The sequence below is a fragment of the Leptonychotes weddellii genome, chromosome 15, assembly GCF_054177405.1.
Source record: "Leptonychotes weddellii isolate Sample4059 chromosome 15, ASM5417740v2, whole genome shotgun sequence".
NCBI classification, from domain to species: Eukaryota; Metazoa; Chordata; class Mammalia; order Carnivora; family Phocidae; genus Leptonychotes; species Leptonychotes weddellii.
In genome coordinates, this window is record NC_138383.1 from 16,307,875 (window position 1) to 16,329,703 (window position 21,829).

The window sequence follows — 21,829 nt, forward strand, 5'->3', positions numbered from 1 at the left end:
ATTTATTTGACAGAGAGAGACAGCCAGAGAGAGAACATAAGCAGGGGGGGGAGGGAGAGGGAGAAGCAGGCTCCCCGCTGAGCAAGGAGCCCGATGCGGGACTCGACCCCAGGACCCTGGGATCATGACCTGAGCCGAAGGCAGACGCTTAACCACTGAGCCACCCAGGCACCCCGCAACTCTTTTGCCTTGAGCTAAAGGAGTGCTGTGAGTGAGGAGATGCTGAAGAATGAACTGGACAAGGAACAGAAGATGCTTGAATTGGGGTTGGAATGAGGAGGACCCAGGCTGAAGGGCTGGGGGAATCACAGGAGAGGAAACATTAGGCCATATATAGTAGTGTCTCAGGGACTGGAGGTGCCAGGAGTGGGGGGGAACAGGAGCAGGCTGGGGCTGGAAGTTTCCAAATAACAGGGCTAGGCTGAGGCAGCCTCTAGAAGGTGCCTGGGGTAGGGAGGGTAAGACATCCCCTCCCCTAAAAGCAGGCAGTAAGTTCTAATGACCCTGCAGTTTTTGTCCAAGGACAGCCCCAAGAGCAACAGGCCTGGGGCCAGGAAAGTGCCTTTGTTACCACTTATCTTTCTGGGGAGACTACTCACACATTTAAAAAGCTTCTAAGAGGGTGTGGATGGTAGCGATTGGAAGGCTGCATCCGACTGTAGTAATGCTGACGTCGTAGGATCACGTCTTGTGAAGGACCAATTTTGAGCTGCATATTGAGACACACCTGTCTCAGATGATGAATGGATGCGCAGGGATTTGAAATGTTTTGCCAAGATCCTTGTGGTGGGTGCTTTTGAATACCCAAATTACCTGGCTTCCTCCAAAGAACACTGTGGGAGGGGACTAATGCCTTTGGAGCCTACACGTTTTAGGCACTTCACATATTTTATTTCATCTTCACAAAGTCCCAACAGATGGATCTCATCCCCATTTTACAGATAAGGAAACCATGGCTCAGAGAGGGGAAGTAACAGCCAGATGGCACAGCAAGTAAATGGCTGAGCTATCCAACCAATAATGTTAACCGCTATAGACCAGCTTACAGTGGAAAGTTAACATAGCAAGTAATAATGGGACTTCATGTACATTTCACCATCACATTCTCACACCATCACATTCTCACACCATCGTAGAAATATGAGTAAACAAGTACAAACAGCTGGGCAGAGAGAACTTCCAGAAATTCAAAGACTGCACCTACTGCACTGCTTCTCACTAACGCAGGGTAGTTCCTGAGCCAGCACAGAATGGGTCCTCTCCCATATGCGTCCCCCCACCCCCATCTCCTGCACACACTTCACCTATCCCTCATTTGCAAGTAAATTGACCTTAATTTAAAATTCTGCCTTAATACAAGGAACTGCTAACTGGGCTCCAGGAACAGTGGTGAGGGTCATCCTACTGTTCTTCCTTATACTACTTGTGTTAACATATTAAAAAAAATTTTTGACAACAACAAAAAATCTGCCTCACCCACCATCCCTGTGACAGAGAGAAACAGTATAATGTGTCCCACAGGTCAACTAAAACTGCTGGGGGTTCTGGAGAAAGGGGTGTGCTACTCATACCTGCCTCCCCATTAGCACATGCAATCAAGAGCTGCTTTAACGAGAAGCTTCCTCACTATCCAGCCAGTCTGGGGCCCACAGGGCTTCCTGTTGCCAACAGGGAGCTTTCCGAAAATCCTACCTCTCTGAGCCTTTGCTCCCATCCCCCAGGACACAGCAATCTACTCTGAGTTTATCAGCCAAGTGGGGACCCTGGAAAATGTGTAATGGAAATAGTGACACACTGGAGTCTTCAAGTTGACCTTGCAGTTCCCAAACCACAGAGCCCCAGGGTGACTCTCAAGTTCTCAAACTGGGTTTTGATCCTTTCCTGCCTGGGCCCCATGTGAATAAAAAGTGATGCAGTTCTCACAGCACCGGCCTCCACCACTCTGTGCCAGAGGCTTGGAAACCAGACCCCTTCCCTGTTTGAAGCCTGGGGCTCTTTTTTTTTTTCCTTCCCTCGGGTAGCCTGTCTTTTTGTGCTAGCCATGGCAAGCTCTCAGTCACTCATTCACTCGGCGTGTACTTGCTAAGCACCTACCATGTGCGGCACTCTGCTCTAGAAGCTGACAGGCAATGGTCCTGCCTTCAGGGAACTCACATTCTAGCGGTTGCTAGATCCTGGTTGATGAGGGAGCAGAAGGCAAGCTGAGAACAAAGCACAAGCTGACACCCGACAACCCCCTCCCCCGCAGGTGGGATATATGTGACATTCCTCAGCCCTAAAGCTAAGGGAATGAAAAACAAACAGTTAACTTACAGAGATTACACTCCTTCAAGGCAGGAGTCTCCCTCAGTTTACAAATGTCTTAGTGATTTACAAGAAAAAGCATTCTTACCAATAACCTAGCTTCCAGGAGAAAATGTAGATAAAATTAAATGTCCTTATAACGTGCAGCCTATTGACCAATACTTGAGGCAGGCATAGTATAATGTTCTTCCAGGAAGCTCCCAACTGTCTTAATGTTAATGCCTTGCTAGAGGGAAAAACAACCTTAACTTGACAAGGGCAAGGCCTCCAGTATCTCGTAGGTCCTGTTTAGCATATGAAAGTTCTGAAAACCTCCCTTTTCCCTTACCTCCCCCAACTCCAAGTATATCATCAATTGCTCCTCACAACCCCAGTGCCCCTCTTTCTGCCCATGGGTCCCGTCCCAGTACTTTAATAAAACCATCTTTTTGCACCAGAGACATCTCAAGAATTCTTTCTTGGCCGTCGGCTTCAAACCCTAACATCTTTCCTACATCACTGGTGACTGTATCAGAGATCCTCTGGCTTAGGTTTCTGGCTTCAGTTTACCACCTATAACTGGATTGAAAGATGTCACTAGCTGGCAAGGTGATAAAAGAAGAGTTATATTTCTGTTGTTTTTTTTTTTTTTAACTATCTGCAGGTTAAACAGCTTAGCTTCCATGGGTCTTATTATTTCCCTTTTTTCTTTTTTTTAAGATTTCATGTTTTTATTTTAGAGAGAGAATGAGCAAGAGAGACAGAGAGGGCATGAGCGGGGGTTTGGGCAGAGGGAAGGGGAGAAGCAGACTCTCCTGCTGAGCAGGGAGCCTGACGTGGGGCTCGATGATCCCAGGACTCTGGGATCATGACCTGAGCCAAAGACAGACGCTTAACCGACTGAGCCACCCAGGCACCTCATTATTTCCATCTTTAAAAGGTTTCTCTACCAGAAGAGAGAGAGGGCTACAGGCTTGGTAGTAAGGTAACAAATACAGAAAGTGTATTGTTCCCAATCTCCATGAAGAATGGTCAATGCTAAAAGATAGGAAGCCTTCCTCAGCAGTTTCATCCATGAACTTATAGGAAAATAATACCTAATGAACATTTATATGTGTTATTAATATATGAAATATACATATATAATCAAATGTTTTGACACCACTTTAAAGTCTTTGGTTTTTTTTTTTTAAGATTTATTTATTTGAGTGAGAGAGGGTGTGGGGCAAGGGGCAGACGGGGAGAATGTCATGCAGACTCCCTGCCCAGCGCAGAGCCTGGCGCAGGGCTCGATTCCACAACCCTGAGATCATGACCTGAGCAGAAACCAAGAGTCGGACGCCCAACCGAGCCACCCAGGCGCTCCACCACTTTAAAGGTTTTTGTTGAAATCTTAATATGCCGCACAAAAATGCACTATCAAAAGTGTACAGCTCAGATGTGGTAACTGAACACATCTGTGTATTCAACCTCCAGATCAAGAAAAGAACAGGACCAGTTCCCCAGAAGCCCCCTCATATTCCCTATGACTAATCTTAGCCCAGGTAACCACTATCCTTACTCAAGAGCACAGGACACTTTAGCCTGTTTTTGAACTTCATATAAATGGAAAGTTTTGTGAGATTCATCTATCTTGTGTGTGATTGTAGATGGTTCATTCTCATTGCTGCATTAGGTACCATTGTGTGACTAGAACATTTCATCTATCCTTTCTATAGTTGTTGGACATTTGGGGGCTTTCCAGTTCTCTGGCTATTACAAATAGTGCTGCTATGAACACATTAATTCATGTAGTTTGTGTACATCTGTACACAGTTCTGTGGAATTTCCATGGAATTGCAGTCACAGTGTAGGCATAGGTTTAGCTTTAGTAGATATTGCCATTTTCCAAAGCAATTTGTACCAATATAGAATTGCACTAGCAGGATGTTAGTTTTAATATTTTAATCATCATATGTAGTAATGTTGTCTCCTGTGTTATTTTAGCTTGATGTGTTCTTTATCATATTTTCATATATTTACAAGGTCATCACACTTGTCATTTTAAATACATTTGTAGAGAGGGAATGTGATAAGGAAGGGGTTGGGGATGAATGTGGCACTGCGAGTTCAGCGGGGGGAGAGGGGAGGAGAACTTAAATACAGAGGCCAAGCAGGTAATGAAAATGATTCAAGCAGCTAAGTGGGAACAGTGCCTGCCCTGCACAAACAAATATTACTCAGAAGTAGCCGCCGATGAAGCTAGAGGCTCAAAGGGAGGAATTTTTTTTTCTCACTATTTAGAGAGAAGCCAAAGATCTGGATTTTAAACTTTTGGCAATTAATGCATACTTTTAGAAAACATCCTACCGGCCAAACAAAACTTTTGTCAGTGGGCCAGATGGCCAGCCCTCTGGACTAGCAGTTAGTTCCGGCCTGGCTTTCGGGGTAGGAGGGTTTGACCTGTAGCAAGTCACCTCATTTGTTAGAGCTTAATTTCCTCTGTGGTCAAAAGAGTAAAATAGAAGCCTATCCTTTTGTACAGTGATGGTCAAATGAGATAATTCAGGAGTACAGGAGTTGTCAAACACCATACAAAGTAAAGTACTCTCCCATCTCCTTGGGACGCCTTCCGTTGTAATGCACGGACTCCCTGTACTTAAAGCATTTGAGGTGTTTCCAGATTCCTTCGAGGCGAGGCAGTTTAAGGCTGGACATTCCCATGCATACAAATTCTCCAGAAAGTCCTTTGAATGGGATCCTGCTGGGATGCAAGGGGTTAAGAGGAAATAGCCTATTAGGGTTTTGCTAATCTGAGAAGTCCAGGACTTCAAAAGTATCTAAAACGCCATTAACAGCCAAGACTCAAAGGAGGTAGGATGATTAACCCGACGAGGGGCAGTAGGAGCAGAACCTAGAACGGGGCGTCAGCATCCTGATGTGTCACACTGGACCCAGGCCTCGGCGGAGCGCACAGAAGACAACTCCGGGGCTCATAGGACAGACCTAGGATGCTCAGGTAAGGCGTGTCCTCGCGGCGCCGTTGGTAGCCCGCCCAAACCGAGGCACTGGCCGCGGGGGACTGCTGTCCCGAGAACCAAGCTAGAGGGATGAATTGTCCCGGGGGCGAGGTCTGCGCCCACCCAGGTCCAGACTCCACGCGGGTGGCACCGACACAGTCGGCGCGCCCGGGAGCGCGCGAGGGCCCGAGGGCCCGACCGTAGAAAGTTGGACGCCCGCGCCGCCGCCCGCGCGCTCCGGGGCGCCCCCTCCCACCCGAGCGCCACGTGCCGCGCGCCCCCTGCTCCCAGGCCGCGGCGGGACGCCCCCGCCCCCACCGCGGCGCGTAGTGCGCAGGCGCCTCCCCGCGGGTCCGGGCGGCGGGAGCGGGAGGCGGCGGCGGGAGCGGCTTCGGCCTCGGCTGGAGACTCAGGCGAGGGCGGCGGCGGCGAGAGTTGGAGGAGAGGTGCGGGTGGCGGCGAAGGCGATGGCGACGCGGGGCACATGAGGCGGCGGCCGGTGGGACGGGCCGAGGCCCGGCGGAGGAGGCGGCTCCGGGGGAACACGCCGCCCGGTGAGGGGCGGCCGCAGGGCGGGCTGAGGAGCGGGCAAGGGGCGGGGCCCGGGGGGGCGGGAGAACTTGTGGGGAGGCCGGAGGAGGGGGGGACGCGGGGGCGGGGGTCCCGGGAAGAGTGCGGCGGGGGGGCGGGAGGGGCTGCTGCTGAGACTTCCCGCCAACCCCGGAGGGGCGTCTGACCGGCGGCTCGCCGCTGCCCCCTGCGCTCCCTCCCCCTTTGTCCCTGGGCGCGCTGTTCCCAAATTGGGAGGGAAACGGCCAGGGGGTGGGCCCGGGCGGCGGCGGCCGCGCCGGGCGGGCGAGGACCCCGGGCGCGCACTTGGGCGGCGCTCGGCGGTGCTCGCAACTCCTCGGGGCGGTTAGGGGCGCAGGGCCGCGCCGGGGCCGCCCCTCGCCGCCGGGGCGCTTCGCGGGCTGGTCTTTGTCTCCCGACGCTCGGCCCCTGACATCTCTCCAGGCGGCGTGCGGTTCGTTTGACTCCTTCCTCTAACAGCGCTGCCGGGACTCCTGCCTCCCGTCAGTGTTGTAGACAAGATTTAGTTCGAGGGCTGGAAGGAGGGAAACGGGGGGCGGGGGGGGAATGGCGCGGTCGCCTCTTCATTAACGTGTTTCCTTTACTTAAAATGATTTTTTTTCCACTTCGTGAAACTTTGGACCATTGTTTTGTTTTCCCTTCGGTCTGCAGATTCAAAATTAAGAGAAGGCGCTAAAGCTGCGACTGTGGCCAATTGTGTGGTTGGTGGCTGCGTTTGGAGCTTTGAATTGAAAGGATTTACGTGAATGTGTGGTTTAGCATTTGCGTTGTTTTCCTTCCCTTGTGATTGTTTCTAAGATTGGGATTACTTTTTCTTTGCGAAGTGGGCGAGTTCGGATTTATGATTTGAAGGAATGTTTGTTCATTGAGAACCTGCAATGGTACAGATTTCATTGTGCTCACGCTTTATTTTGTTAGCCTCAAGACCGTACTTTGTGGAATCGAGTAAATCAACATAGAGTAAGTTCTGGATAAGCATTATCTTGTGCCTGATTAGTCTAAAACTATTACACGTTCGTGTTGTGTATACTTTGAAGTGAGTATGTGGGAAAGCGCTATAAAAACCAAGCAGTCTAAATGAAGGGGACTTTAATTCCTAATAAACGGAGAACAGCATATCTCGACTACATCACATATCTGTAGAAAAGGGGATTAATAATGTAATTTAGGGATCAAATCCTTTACCTCCTAAAGAGGGTTTAGGTATTATTCAGAGTAAGAATGCAGAAAAGTAAGCTTAATTCCAGAGCTTCTGACTAAATATATTGTGAATTGTGGTTACCACGTTTCCTGGAGTTTTGTTGGTTTTATTTTTTTGGAATTTAGCATAGTATGTTGCAGTTGCTTTAGATTTCTTAAGTGCTATGTAATGGCAGAATTAAAGAAATGAACTGACTCTTCTGGGTAAAAGGTAAAAAGCTGTGGTAAACCCCATCTTAGTGTGAGCCAGATATTTGTGAGCAGAGTATTGTAAGGAAAGGACATTTTGGAGAGAATAGATAGGAGCCATACGGAAGTTCTACCTGTCTTATTTGTCCTGATTTGTAATGGTTTGATACTGTTTACTGCTTGTCTTAAACTGTTGTGCGCTTTTCCAAAGCATTTCAAACATCCTTTCTAAAAGCGCTTTTAACTTCTTTTTTAGGTTGTGTGACTTCAGAATTGGTTTTCTATCTGTGCTAGGTAGCCACCATGGTTCTCTCAAAAAGGAGCGAAGGACCCAGAGACCTTCAATTCAGTTCATGAAGATAGAATTGACTTTTAGCCTTCAGTCCAAAGGATTTAAGAAGTTAACATACCTTCAGCATAACAGTTTTACTTAAATACTGTTACCCTTAATAATTATTTTTATTCCTATTTTATATTTGTATAAATTAGCAAAAGGGAAGGACTAGAGGGTCTGTCTCTGATTAGCTGCACCACCACCCTAGCTCCAGGCTCTTCTATTAAGTCAGTAATTGGGATCCTAGAATACAAAATACATAATTAAAATCTAGAGTATCATTCTCTTAATAAATGCATAGTTTCTTCTATGCCTAATGCAGTGCAAAGAGAGGAGTTCCAAAATGCTGGGCTTTTTATTTGAGGTTTGTTCACATTTCAAAATAAATGAGCTGTGTTCCCTTCTTTTTTTCATTACTAGCCTGGATAGTTAGTGGAACTGGGAGTATACTTCTTTATTTCCAAATTGGTGCTTTTTTTTTTTTTTAACTTGCAAATGTATGTATTTATTTTTACTAATTGGTGCTTTTCTTGTAGCATAAAAACGTGTGGCTCCTACCCAAAATATCTGATAGAAATTTAGGCAAAGAAAAATGGGATTACTTTTTTTTTTTTTAGACCATTTCTTTGAGAATACATAGGATAATAGATTTTAGTTGGTATCATTAACCTGAAACACAGTTCTGCACTGTTAATATCAGCTAAGTGCCAACAATTTTCAGACCTACTACCGCAACTGATGGGTTTAGTTTTTGTGGAAATAAGGACCTATTCTTTTATCTCTGAGCATTGCTATTTTCTCCCGCTCTTTAGAATGAATGACCAGACAGTACTGGGCTGCCATACAGGAGTAGTACATTCTTGAATTTTGCAAACACTGTAGGGGTTGACAACCTTCAAGTTTGTCTTTGAAGCCTGTGTGTGGAATGTGTTGCCCAAAGGATTTCTCCCCGCCCCCGCAGGACAGGGATGAGATCTCTTTGCAGATACCATTTTATTTCTAAGAAAAGAAGTGTTCTGTGGAATGAGTAGAGCCCTCAGAGTTTGTATTTTTGAGCTATACTGCTTTTTGCACCAGCACAATTTGGACATGGTACTGTGGTGGCCGTTCATTCATTTAGTGAACTTTTTTTTTTTTTCATTCAGTTATTTGCTAGAATGCTAGATGCTGAAGATGAATACTGTGTGGTTTTTGCTCTCAAAATGCTTACAGCTTAACATGCTGAAAGGTTTAGCAATTTGGAAATTCTCTGAAATCTTTGAAACAAAAGAATGTACAGGATTTTGGAGTAAGTTTTTGTGTTTTTTCGCTATAGAAATGAAATAAACTTCATCCCTATTATCCTCTAATCTCTAAACTGGATATTCTAGTCTCATATAGTTGCAAAGATTATTTTCATCTGTCTCTGTATGATTTATCAGTTTTGACTGAATTTATTGTTACTTAACTGAGTTATAACATTTCTTTTGGGAATGTTCAGAATAAGGTAGATCTGGACTTTCTGTTTTTAGGGAATTCCCTTTGACTCATTCTTGGACCTCAGATTCCTAAATGCCCATTTCAGAATAGGTGTTTATTTTATTTTTATTTATATTTATTTATTTATTTATTTGGGAGAGACAGAGATGGTGAGAGAGAGCTCAAGCAGGAAGGAGGGGGAGAAGCAGACACCCCGCGGAGCCGGGAGCCCAATGCGGGGCCCCAGGATCATGACTCGAGCCGAAGGCAGACGCCCAACCATCTGAGCCACCCAGGCGCCCCTATTTTTTTTTTTTTTTAAGATTTTATTTATTGGGACGCCTGGGTGGCACAATTGGTTAAGTGTCTGCCTTCAGCTCAGGTCACAATCCCAGGGCCCTGGGATCAAGTCCCACATTGGGCTCCTTGCTCAGTGGGTAGCCTGCTTCTCCCTCTGCCTGCTCTACCTGCTACTCCCCTTGCTTGTGCTCTCTGACAAATAAATAAAATCTTAGATTTTATTTTTTTATTTGAGAGAGAAAGAGGGCGCATAAGCACAAGGGGGAAGGGGCAGAGGGAGAAGCAGACTCCCCGCTGAGTAGGGAGCCAGACATAGGGCTCAGTCCCAGGACCCTGAGATCATGACCTGAACCAAAGGCAAACGCTCAACCAGCTGAGCCACCCAGGCACCCCAATAGGTGTTTATTTCAGTTCAAAAATTTCCTTCCTGAAGTACTCTTTTCTCCTGGCTTCTGATTTCCCCCACTTACTCTCTGGCTATTCCTTCAGGTTTTTCCCCCCCATCCTCTTCTGCCAGATCTTTATTTTATTTTATTTTATTTTTTTTTAAGATTTTATTTATTTATTTGACAGAGAGAGACACAGCGAGAGAGGGAACACAAGCAGGGGGAGTGGGAGAGGGAGAAGCAGGCTCCCTGCAGAGCAGGGAGCCCGATGTGGGACTCAATCCCAGAACCCTGGGATCATGACCTGAGCCGAAGGCAGTCGCTCAACCGACTGAGCCACCCAGGCGCCCTATTTTATTTTTTTAAAATATTTTATTTTATTTATTCATGAGAGAGGCAGAGGCAGAGGGAGAAGCGGGCTCCCCGCAGAACAGGGAGCCAGATGCTGGACTCATGACCTGAGCTGAAGGCAGACGCTTAACCGACAGAGCCACTCAGGTGCCCCTCTACCAGATCTTTAATTGATGGTCTTTCTCAAGTCTTGGTCCTCTAATTTCATCCATTCTGTGGCTTCAGTTACAATATGTATTTTGAATATTCCCAGATTTTTGTCTGCCTTCCAGACTTCTTTTCTGATCCCAGCTGCCTACTCAACATCTCTACTTAGCTTCGGAGATACTTTGAGTTGAGCTGCCCAGACTGACCTCTTAATCGTGGCTCCAAACCTAGACCTTCACTGTACCATTTCATTGAGTGGCTCTATCAACAACTTACTGAGGCCAGACTTGTGATTTTTCTCTACCTTTAGTCTCCCCATCCTAGTCTAGGTCACCTTTTCCTAAGATTATTATAGTCAATTATAAATGGTCTTTCCACATTCGATCTTATTTTTAAAAGGGAGGGTAGTATGAGATATTTAAGACAGAAAAAGTAATAAATAATACTATAATAAATACTTAACTACCTTGCAGCTTAGGAAAATAAAATATTACCAGTAAAGGTCAGGTGTTTCCCCACCTGATTGTATCCTCCTTCCCCCAACCTCCATTGTAGACCTCCTTGCCAGAGGTAATCACTAATTGAATTTATTATTCCTTTGTACTTCTTTATACTTTTACTACATACATACATACCCTAAGCAGTATATCCTCATCTAGTCTTCTCACAGCAGCTAGAATTGTCTTATTTTATAAAACAAATTTAACCAAGTCACTTACCTGAAAACTTGTTTTCCTTTTAAGGCCTTCCCTCTTCATTTAACAAGGTGTGATCTGGCCTTCCCTAGCATCATGTCTTTGTACTTTTTCTTGTTATGAGTGGTGTGGCTTGCTGATCTTTTTTTTTTTTCCTTTTTTCTTTCTTTATCCCCCCCTCTATTCCTTAAAGGCTCAGAGCTCACCCAAGGCCTTTGTACATGCTGTAGCTAATTACTCTGCCTGGAAAGCAGCCCCTCAATTCTTCAAAATATGCTTAAATATCACTTTTGTGGAGAAATCTTTTCTGATCCTCCTAGATTCAGTTAGAGAACTCAATAACATACTCTTACAGCACCCTGCACTTCTGTTACAGTTTTGATTAATTATTTGTATAATGCCTATTTCACCATTAGACTGTTCTGTATATTTCATTAAGTCAGGAGTAATATCTATCTTGGGCAGCCCAGTATCACAGCACCTAGCTCATAGTTCATTTCTTTCTTTTTTTTTTTTCTTTTTTAAGATTTTATTTATTCATCTGAAACACAGATACAGAGAGAGATCATGAGCAGGGGGGAGAGGCAAGCTCCCAACCGAGCCAGGAGCCGGATGTGGGCCTCCATCCCACCTGAGCTGAAGGCAGACGCTTAACCATCTGAACCACCCAGGCGCCCTCATAGTTCATTTCTATATTCAACAATTACTTGAGTGCTTACTAGTTTCTCTTTTATTTATAGTTGATGATTGTAGCAAAGTAACTTCTTTTTTTTTTTTTTTTTTTTTTTAAGATTTTACTTATTTATTTGACAGAGAGAGACACAGCGAGAGAGGGAACACAAGCAGGGGGAGTGGGAGAGGGAGAAGCCGGCTTCCCGTGGAGCAGGGAGCCCGATGCGGGGCTCGATCCCAGGACCCTGGGATCATGACCTGAGCCAAAGGCAGATGCTTAACGACTGAGCCCCGCAAAGTAACTTCTGACAGAGCTTTTGTTCTAATTAGAAGCCTCATTATTGGGGCACCTAGGTGGTGCAGTCAGTTGAGAATCCTATTCTTGGTTTTGGCTCAGGTCATGATCAGGTTGTAAGATTGAGCCTCACATCACTTCGGGCTCTGAGCTCAATGCAGAGATGCTTGAGTTTCTCTCTCTCCCTCTCCCTCTGCCCCTTACCTGCTCGCTCGCTCTCTCTCAAATAAATAAATAAATAAAATCTTTATTTAAAAAAAGAAGCCTCATTATTTTATGTTTTTTGCACTATTGGTCTTATATGCCGATACAGTGCTAGTTCTTGGTAAATACTTACTGATGTAAACTTGCTAATAGCCATGGCCTGAGCAGTCTTCAGTAGTTTTAATAGACCAAAAATACAGTGGTCACCAGTGGTATAGTATACACAATGGGTACACTTGCCTCCCAGGAAAATAATCATAGCTGGCTTAGGCAGGCTGTTAGATGTAATAAAGAAATTGAAGATTAGGTTTTTTCTTTGACATCCTATACCTAGTTCTGATTTTCATTTCTTCTATTTGTTGGGCCAAGCTTCAGTATAATTAATGTCCCAAAAAACTGGGACAGTTTATATACATTAAGGCCAGTGTTGATAGTTTTGCACTTCAGTATTTTACTTTGTAGACTTTTTTGGGGTAGGTATTATAAATTCCTAAAGGTATGAAAGGAATTGCTTTTTGGGGTAGGTAATGTATTAGGTATTATAAAATCCTAAAGGTATGAAAGGATTTGCAGTGAAAAGTAAGTCTTCCTTTATTCTCTTCTCACTCACTCATTTTTTTTCTGCTGAAGCAATTATTATTTACCTTTTTTTGTGAATTCTAGAGGTATCCATGGATTCAGTAATTCTCCACATATATACATAAATGGTAGCATACTTACATGTACTGTTCTACAGACTGCATTGTTCGCTAATATATCTTAGTTTATTTCATATCTTCAGAGATAGAGCTCTCATACTTTTTAACTACCAGATGTGCTGTAATTTGTTTACCCAGTCCCTTCCTGATACCTTTTTTTTTTTTTAAGATTTTATTTATTTATTTGACAGAGACACAGCGAGAGAGGGAACACAAGCAGGGGGAGTGGGAGAGGGAGAAGCAGGCTTCCCACGGAGCAGGGAGCCCGATACGGGGCTCCATCCCAGGACCCTGGGATCATGACCCAAGCCGAAGGCAGGCGCTTAACGACTGAGCCACCCACGCGCCCCCCTGATAAACTTTTAAATTGTTTCCAGCACATTATCAACAGTGTTTCAGTGAATATTCTTCTACATTATTTTCTATGTCTGTGAACATATTTGTTAGATAAACACTGAGAATGGAACTGCTGGGTCAAAAGGTGTGTGCATTTCATATAACCAGTTCACCCCACCACTTGCAGTAAAGCACAAAGAATGTCTCTTTCTGTACACCCTTCCTTGTCAATGATCTGTCAGTTCTTAAGTCTTTTCCAATTGGATAAATGAAAATGAAAAGTAGTATGGTGCTATAGTTTTAATTTGTAATTCCTTAATTACAAGTGATACTATATATCTGTTCATATTGTTAAAAACTATTTATATTTCTTTTTCTGAGACCTCTCCATATCCATTGCAGATTTTTCTATTGAGTGGTCTTATTATTGATCTGTTAAGAGTTCTTTATGTGTTAGAGAAATTAGCCTTTTATTCTGAGAGCTGCAAATCATTTTAAGCATTCAGTGTATCTTTTGAGTTATTAACAGTATTATTTTTTGCTTTCCAAAAATTAACTGTGTATTATTGAATTTGTCATTTCTTTCATTTGACCTCTAGGTTTTGTATCATTTTAAAAGTCCTCCATACTCAGATTATTAAGAAAAACATGTCCATGGTTTTGTCTAACTTCCATTGTTTTGTTTTTAATTTAATTTTTTTTTTAAGAGTGCTCGGCATATAGTAAGCCCTCAGTACCTGTTAATTCTTTTTTTTTTTTTTAAGATTTTATTCATTCATTTGAGAGAGAGAGAGAGAGCATGAGTAGGGGGGAGGCAGAGGGAGAGGGAGAAGCAGACTCCCCGCTGAGCTGGGAGCCCGATGCGGGGCTCGATCCCAGGACCCTGGGATCATGACCTGACCCAAAGGCAGACGCTTAACGACTGAGCCACCCCAGGCGCCCCACTTGTTGCTATTTTAAATGGGGACTTTTCTTCAGTTATATTTATATTGCTTGTATATCACTGTCACCTTTTTTTTTTTTTAAGATTTTATTTATTTATTTATTAGAGAGCGAGCGAGAGAGAAACAGCATGAGAGGGGAGAGGGTCAGAGGGAGAAGCAGGCTCCCCGCTGAGCCGGGAGCCCAATGCGGGGCTCGATCCCAGGACCCTGGCATCATGACCTGAGCCGAAGGCAGTCGCTTAACCAACTGAGCCACCCAGGTGCCCCGCACTGTCACCTTTCTGCATGGTCTGAAAATAAAATTAAACACTAAACCCACATAGTACAGTAAAAAAATCACTAGGTCTCAAGTTGTATTCTAGGCTTTGCACCTAATTAATTGTGTGATCTTTTTTTGTTTGTTTGTTTTTAAAGATTTTATTTATTTATTTATTTGACAGAGAGAGGGAGAGGGAGAAGCCGGCTTCCCGCTGAACAGGGACCCTGATGCAGGGCTCAATCCCAGGACCCTGGGATCATGACCTAAGTTGAAGGCAGATGTTTAATCAATGAGCCACCCAGGCGCCCCTAGTTGTGTGATCTTCAGCACATCATCATGATCTTTAGTATCCTCTTCAGTAAAATAAGGATATTAGTCTAATACTCTGATACCAAACAATCGGCCACTACAGAATAATTGATTGAAAGTTAACCTTAGAATCCATGCAGGTATTATCTGTAAACTGTATAAATAGTATTTTACAAATATGTATGGCCTTGTCAAATGTATGTGTAGATGATACTATGATAAATAAACTACAAGTTTATTTTAAAACTTTACCAGTGTATGATAGAGTTTTAATCTTTTTCTGTTTTCTACAAAGACAAATACTATATGCATAGCCACTATTATTTAGGGCTCCAGAAAATCTCTTGCAATTATTACATAAAGGCCTTAAGACCCTAAAAGTTGGGGGTGTTCCTAGGATATGTCTCTGTCTCTCTCTCTCTCGCTCTCTTTTTTTTTTAATTTTAATTTTTTTTTTTTTTAAGATTTTATTTATTCATTTGACAGACAGAGAGAGATCACAAGCAGGGGGCGGGGGCAGAGGGAGAGGGAGAAGCAGGCTCCCGGCTGAGCAGGGAGCCCTATGCGGGGCTCGATCCCAGGCACCCCTAGATTTTAATTTTAAGTAATCTCTACACCCAACGTGGGGCTCAAACTCACAACCTCGAGATCAAGTGTTCCGTGCTCTTCTCACTGAGCCAGCCAGGTACCCCTTGGGATCTCTTTTTAAGAGACCTGATTGATTAGCCTGTCTAGATTTGTCTAAAGAATGTTTTGTGAGAGAAACCATATAATACTTTATGAAAGGGGATTTGTTGTTTTTGTGTCTAACTCAACTAGCTTGCTTTGACCTTACATTCCAATTCACTAGTAGATGTTCATGTTATTCAGAGTGAAAGCTTTGTATTTATTGAAGGTTGAACAGGTCAACCTGCACTTCTCAGATTCACTTAGGAAAGTTTTTTTTTTTTGTTTGGAAAAATTGTTAGGAATTGGGGGAGTGTCTCAGTTCTTTTACTGAATTGTATATCTGAAGCCATTGTATCCTATTACACTCAAACTCAGAAAAAAGGATGGAAAAATATGTTATGATTTGTAATATATCCTGGGAAGGAAATTATGTATACATAGCTTGCAAAGCATTCTACTGAATAGATTTATTTTGATTACTAGTTCATTATGCTTACTAGTTCAGTGAGAAATTTAAATCAACCTTAGCAATTTTTTTTTAAAGATTTTTATTTATTTATTTATTTGACAGAGAGAGACACAGCGAGAAAGGGAACACAAGCAGGGGGAGTGGGAGAGGGAGAAGCAGGCTTCCCGCTGAGCAGGGAGCCCGACATGGGACTGGAGCCCAACGTGGGGCCCGATCCCAGGACCCTGGGATCATGACCTGAGCCAAAGGCAGACACCTAACGACTGAGCCACCCAGGCGCCCCAACCTTAGCATTTTTTTTTAAGTAAGCTCTACACCCATTGTGGGGCTTGAACTCACTATCCCAAGATCAAGAGTCCCACGCTCCACCAGCCAACCCCCCCCCCACCATCTTAGCATTTTGAATCCCTGGTAAAATGCTCTTCTTCTTTTTTTTCTTCTTCATTTGAGAGAGAGAGTACAAGCTGGGGGCAAGGGCAGAGGGAGAAGGAGAAGCGGTCTCCCCACTGAGGGAGCCCCACATGGGGCTCGATTCCAAGACCCTGGGATCATGACCTGAGCCGAAAGGCAAACGCTTAACCGACTGAGCCACCCAGGCACCCCTAGAATGCTTTTAATAGAAGTTTATTTCCTACTGGGGTACCTGGCTGGCTCAGTCAGTGAGACATGAGACCCTTGATTTTGGAGTTGTGAGTTCAAGCCCCATGATGGGTGTAGAGCTTACTTGAAAAAAAAAAAGAAGAAAGTTCCTGTTGCATTTTATTTATTTGCCTCAAAAAACTGTTGGTTTTTTTCTTTGTGGTTTGAAATAACATACACATCAGCATGGTTTTTTGAGGTAGGAAAATAGAGATGAGATCTGTGCTCAGAATAGTGGTCTTACTAGATTCCCGTTTAGCTAATCTTCAAAGCCTTAAAGTAATAGATTATTTTGTTTTAAATAATTCAGCATGTTAACATTTAGTATTTTCTTTCAGGAGAAATCTCTTGGGTTTGTACTGAATCTCATGGGCATATTCTTATCCCAACAGAAGAATCCTTGATATGAAGGAGAAAAAAATGAAATGGAGTGATTAGGACAGAAAGTATGAATTTTTTTTTTTTTTTAAAGATTTTATTTATTTATTCATGAGAGACAGAGAGAGAGAGAGAGGCAGAGGGAGAAGCAGGCTCCCAAGGAGCAGGGAGCCCGATGCGGGACTCGATCCCAAGACCCTGGGATCATGACCTGAGCTGAAGGCAGACGCTTAACCATCCGAGCCACCCAGGCACCCAGAAAGTATGAATTTTGTAACATTTTCACATGTCAAAGATTTACTTTCTAGGAAATCTTACAATGGAGACTGGGAGGTGCCTGGGTGGCTCGATGGGTTAAGCAGCTGACTTCGGCTCTGGACATCATCTCAGGGTCCTAGGATCAAGCCCTGAGTTGGCTCAGTCTGCTTGTTCCTCTCCCTCTGTGCCTTTCCCTGCTTGTGTTCATGCATGTGCTCTCTCTCTCTTGATCTCTCTCTCAAATAAACAAAATCTTAAAAAAAAAATGGAGACTGGTTAAGTTTTTGGTGGCTATTTTAATTATCATTTTCTCAAATAAAGATAACTCTTTCCAAATACTCAGTATCAGACATTCAGTAAACAGCAGGTAGCAGTGGTAACAACTATGTATTTCAAGGGAATATTGGATATGTTAATTTTCTCTGTTGTTTCTGGACCATTTTTAAAGGTATTTATTTAAAGAGAGAGAGAACACGAGCAGGGGGAGGGTTGGAGGGAGAGGGAGAAGCAGACTCCCCGCTGAGCAGGGAGCCTGATGCAGGGCTCAATCCCAGGACTCCTGAATCATGACCCAAGCTGAAGGCAGACGCTTAACTGACTAAGCCACCCAGGCACCCCTGGACCATTTTATAGTGAGTTTCTAAAGGAATGTAAAGAGCAACATTATGATAGTAAGCTGCTATATATGACATCATGTCAGAATACTACTCTTGTGGGGTGCCTGGCTGGCTCAGTTGGTAGAGCATCTGACTCTTGATCTCAGGGTCATGAGTTTGAGCCCCATTTGGATGTAGAGATTGCTTAAATAAATAAACTCTTTTAAAAACTTCTAAAAAAAAAGAACACTACTATCTTTTGATATATCCTTACAAATTATGAATTACCCTCTAGACTCTGTTTTACTCTGGAGTGGAATTTTATGTAAGTTCTGTCTTGGACCCCTTTATGCAGGGGGGTGTAGTAACTGTATCAGGTTTTATGAGATGGTTATACTTTTCTGTGATATATCCATTACTTAATTAGGTCTTTATGAGTATATGCAAATATGAAATTTGTGCCCCGACCTACTTTTTAAATTTCCCTCAGGGCTTTTGTTGCATAGGAAAGCTTTGCCAACTCCTTTATTACATGTTTATTGTAGGAAATACTGAAAAGCAAAATAGAAACCGTTCAAATTGTCATTGAACATTGAGCATTGTCAATGTTTGTGTATTTCCATTCAGACAGACTATCTTACTGGAGGGTTTTTGTTTGGTTGGTTTTTGTCTCTTTACTACATAGGAGAATTTTCTCACATAATGAAATATTCTTTTTTTTTTATTAATATTTTATTTATTTAGTTGACAGCACAAGCAGGGGGAGCAGCAGGCGGAGGGAGAGGGAGAAGCAGGCTCCCCGCTGAGCAAGGAGCCCGATGTGGGACTCGATCCCAGGACCCTGGGATCATGACCTGAGCCGAAGGCAGACGCTTAACCGACTGAGCCACCCAGGTGCCCCTGAAATATTCTTCTTAAACGGGTCACAAATTGGCAGGCTTTATTCAGCCAATAAGATTATCTGGCTCAATATTATTTAAATGTTGGATAAAAATAAAATATTATTTAAATGCCTGGGTGGCGCAGTCAGTTAAGTGTCCAACTCTGGATTTCTGCTCAGGGCATGATCTCAGGGTTTTGAGATCGGGCTCTGCACTGGGCATGGAGCCTGCTTAAGATTCTCTCTCTCCCTCTGCATTTCCCACCACCCCCCCTGCATTTTATTATATATTTTCTATTTTATATTTTATTATATATATATTGTAACTTATATATATTATATTTAGTTGCTAATGTGAAATAAAAGGAGACAGGTAGGAATGTAAATTGTTACAACCCTCTTTGGAAAAGTACTGACCTACCGAAGCTGACATGACAGTTTGCTTCTAGGTATTCAACAGGAAGTCATACACATATTCACCAGAAGACATATATGGAATGTTATGGTAGCATTATTCATAATATTCAAAACTGGAAATTGCTCAAATGCCCATCAGCAGTAGAATGGATAAATTGTGGTATATTCACACAACAGCAATATAGTAAAGCAAAGAGAATGAACAGACTAGAACTAAATGCAGCAAAATTGGTGACTCTCAACAGATGCTGAACAAAGGAAGTCAGGCACAAAAGAGTATATTCTTTCTGATACAAGAAACTCCATTTTGTATTTATATTAAGTTCAAGAACAGGTAAACCAGTGGGTCTCAATGTGGTATAATATTGTTCCCCAAGGGGGATTTGGCAATGTCTGAAGTCCTCTTTGGTTGCTATAACTGGAAGAGACCAGGGATGCTGCAAATCACCCTACGGTGCAAGGGACAGTCCCTCACAACAAAGAACTATCCCTGGGCTAAACTAATCTGTACTGTTTGGAGGAAGGATGGTGGTTTCCCTTGGGTAGGAAGGGGTGTGATTGTGGCTCTGGTGGGTGGTAATGTTTTGTTCTTGATTTTAGTGCTGGTTACAGGGTCTGTTCAGTTTGTGACAATTCATTGAACTGCATGCTTATATTTATGCAGCTTTCTGTAGGTATTTTCCACTTCAATCAAAAATTTGTAGGGACGCCTGGGTGGCTCAGTCGGTTAAGCGTCTGCCTTCAGCTCAGGTCATGATCCCAGGGTCCTGGGATCGAGTCCCGCATCGGGCTCCCTGCTCCGCGGGGAGCCTGCTTCTCCCTCTGCCTCTGCCTCTCTCTCTCTGTCTCTCATGAATAAATAAATAAAATCTTTAAAAAAAAAAAAGAAAAGAAAGGGCACCTGGGTGGCTCAGTCGGTTGAGTGTCTGCCTTCGGCTCGGGTCATGATCCCGGGGTCCTGGGATCGAGCCCTGCATCAGGCTCCCTGCTCGGTGGGAGGCCTGCTTCTTCCTCTCCCACTACCCCTGCTTGTGTTCCCTCTCTCGCTGTGTCTCTCTCTGTCAAATAAATAAATAAAATTTTAAAAAAAAATCAGGGCACCTGGGTGACTCAGTTAAGCATCTGCCTTCAGCTCAGGTCATGATCCCAGGGTCCTGGGATTGAGCCCTACATCGGGCTCCCTGCTCAGTGGGGAGCCTGCTTCTCCCTCTCCTGCTCCCCTTGCTTGTGTTCCCTCTCTCACTGTTTCTCTCTCTGTCAAATAAAGAAAATCTTTAAAAAGAAAAATAAATAGGGGCACCTGGGTGGCTCAGTCAGTTAAGCGTCTGCCTTCAGCTCAGGTCATGATCCCAGAGTCCTGGGATCAAGCCTCGTGTCGGGCTCCCTGCTGCTCAACAGAGAGCCTGCTTCTCCCCCTGCTCTCCCTGCTTGTGCTCTCTGTCAAATAAATAAATAAAATCTTTAAAATAAATAAAGATATGAAAGTCTTGGGGCACCTGGGTGGCTCAGCTGGTTGAGCGTCCCAACTCTTGGTTTCGGCTCAGATCAGGATTCAAGAGTTCTGAGTTCCATGGGGGCCTGGGTGGCTCAGTCGTTGAGCGTCTGCCTTCAGCTCAGGTCATGATCCCAGGGTCCTGGGATCGGGCCCCACGTCAGGCTCCCTGCTCCGCGGGAGGCCTGCTTCTCCCTCTCCCACTCACCCTGCTTATGTTCCCTCTCTCGCTGTGTCTCTCTCTCTCAAATAAATAAATAAAATCTTAAAAAAAAAAAAAAAAAAGAGTGTGAGTTCCATCCCCAGGTCAGCCTCCCCACTCAGCAGGAAGTGTACTTGAAGATTCTCTCCCTCTGCCCCTTCCCCCATTTGCACATGCATGCTCTCTCTCCCCGCCCCACCAAATAAATAACTAAATTTTTTTTTTTTTTTTTTTAAGATATGACAGTTTGGTAACTCCATAGCTGTAGCTAATAAGCAGTAGCCCCCGCTTTGGTTGGAATGTTTTCCAGGCCCCATTTTCCTATTTCCGTTACTTGTATCTCCTCACTGGTATCTAGACATATAAAAAATGTCTTAAACAGCTTGAGTGAGATATAATTCATACACCGTACAGTTAACTTTTTTAAAGTGTACAATTTGAAATTTTCAGTATATTAACAGGATTGTGTAGCCATCACCACAATTTAATTTTAGAATGTTTTCATTCCTCCAAAAAGAAATCCCCTACTTATTAGCAGTCACTCCCTGTTTCCTTCCCCCTGCCCCATCCCTTTCAGGTCTAGGCAACCACTAGTCTATTTTTTTGTCTTTAGATAATTGTATGCATTTGAATTTTGTAATCTCTGTTCTAAAACAGGATTTATAGTAGTTGTGCAGTATTTTGTCATGAGGTTATATCCTAAATTGCATAAAATTTGTCTTATATTGGTCATTTATTTTAGACAAATTACTAGATGTGAAATTACTGATCGAAGGATATAAACACTTTAATATTCTCTTCTTTTTTACTGTTTTTTTTTTTAAAGATTTTATTTGTTTATTTGACAGAGAGATAGAGAGCACAAGTAGGCAGAGAGGCAGGCAGAGGGAGAGGGAGAAGCAGGCTCTCTACTGAGCAGGGAACCCGATGCGGGGCTCGATCCCAGGACCCCGGGACCATGACCTGAGCCGAAGGCAGCCACTTAACCAACTGAGGCACCCAGGTGCATGAGTGATAAAATAGATAAAATCTAAGATTTTATTTATTTATTTGACAGAGAGAGACACAGTGAGAGAGGGAACACAAGCAGGGGGAGTGGGAGAGGGAGAAGCAGGCTCCTGGCTGAGCAGGGAGCCGGATGTGGGGCTTGATCCCAGGACCCCGGGATCATGACCTGAG

At 43.8% G+C, this 21,829-nt stretch overlaps 1 protein-coding gene across 8 annotated transcripts in view; it reads left to right on the forward strand.

The window, feature by feature from the left end:
* The first annotated feature begins 5,001 nt into the window (after positions 1–5,001).
* GJC1 (gap junction protein gamma 1) overlaps positions 5,002–21,829 on the forward strand; it is a 32,977-nt gene continuing 16,149 nt past the window's right edge. For 2 of the 8 annotated variants that reach the window (XM_081804859.1, XM_031030747.2), the window contains exon 1: positions 5,996–6,306. The gene's annotated coding sequence lies outside the window, so the exon portion shown is untranslated. The other 6 variants (XM_081804860.1, XM_031030743.2, XM_081804861.1 and 3 more) reach the window with 6 other exon arrangements.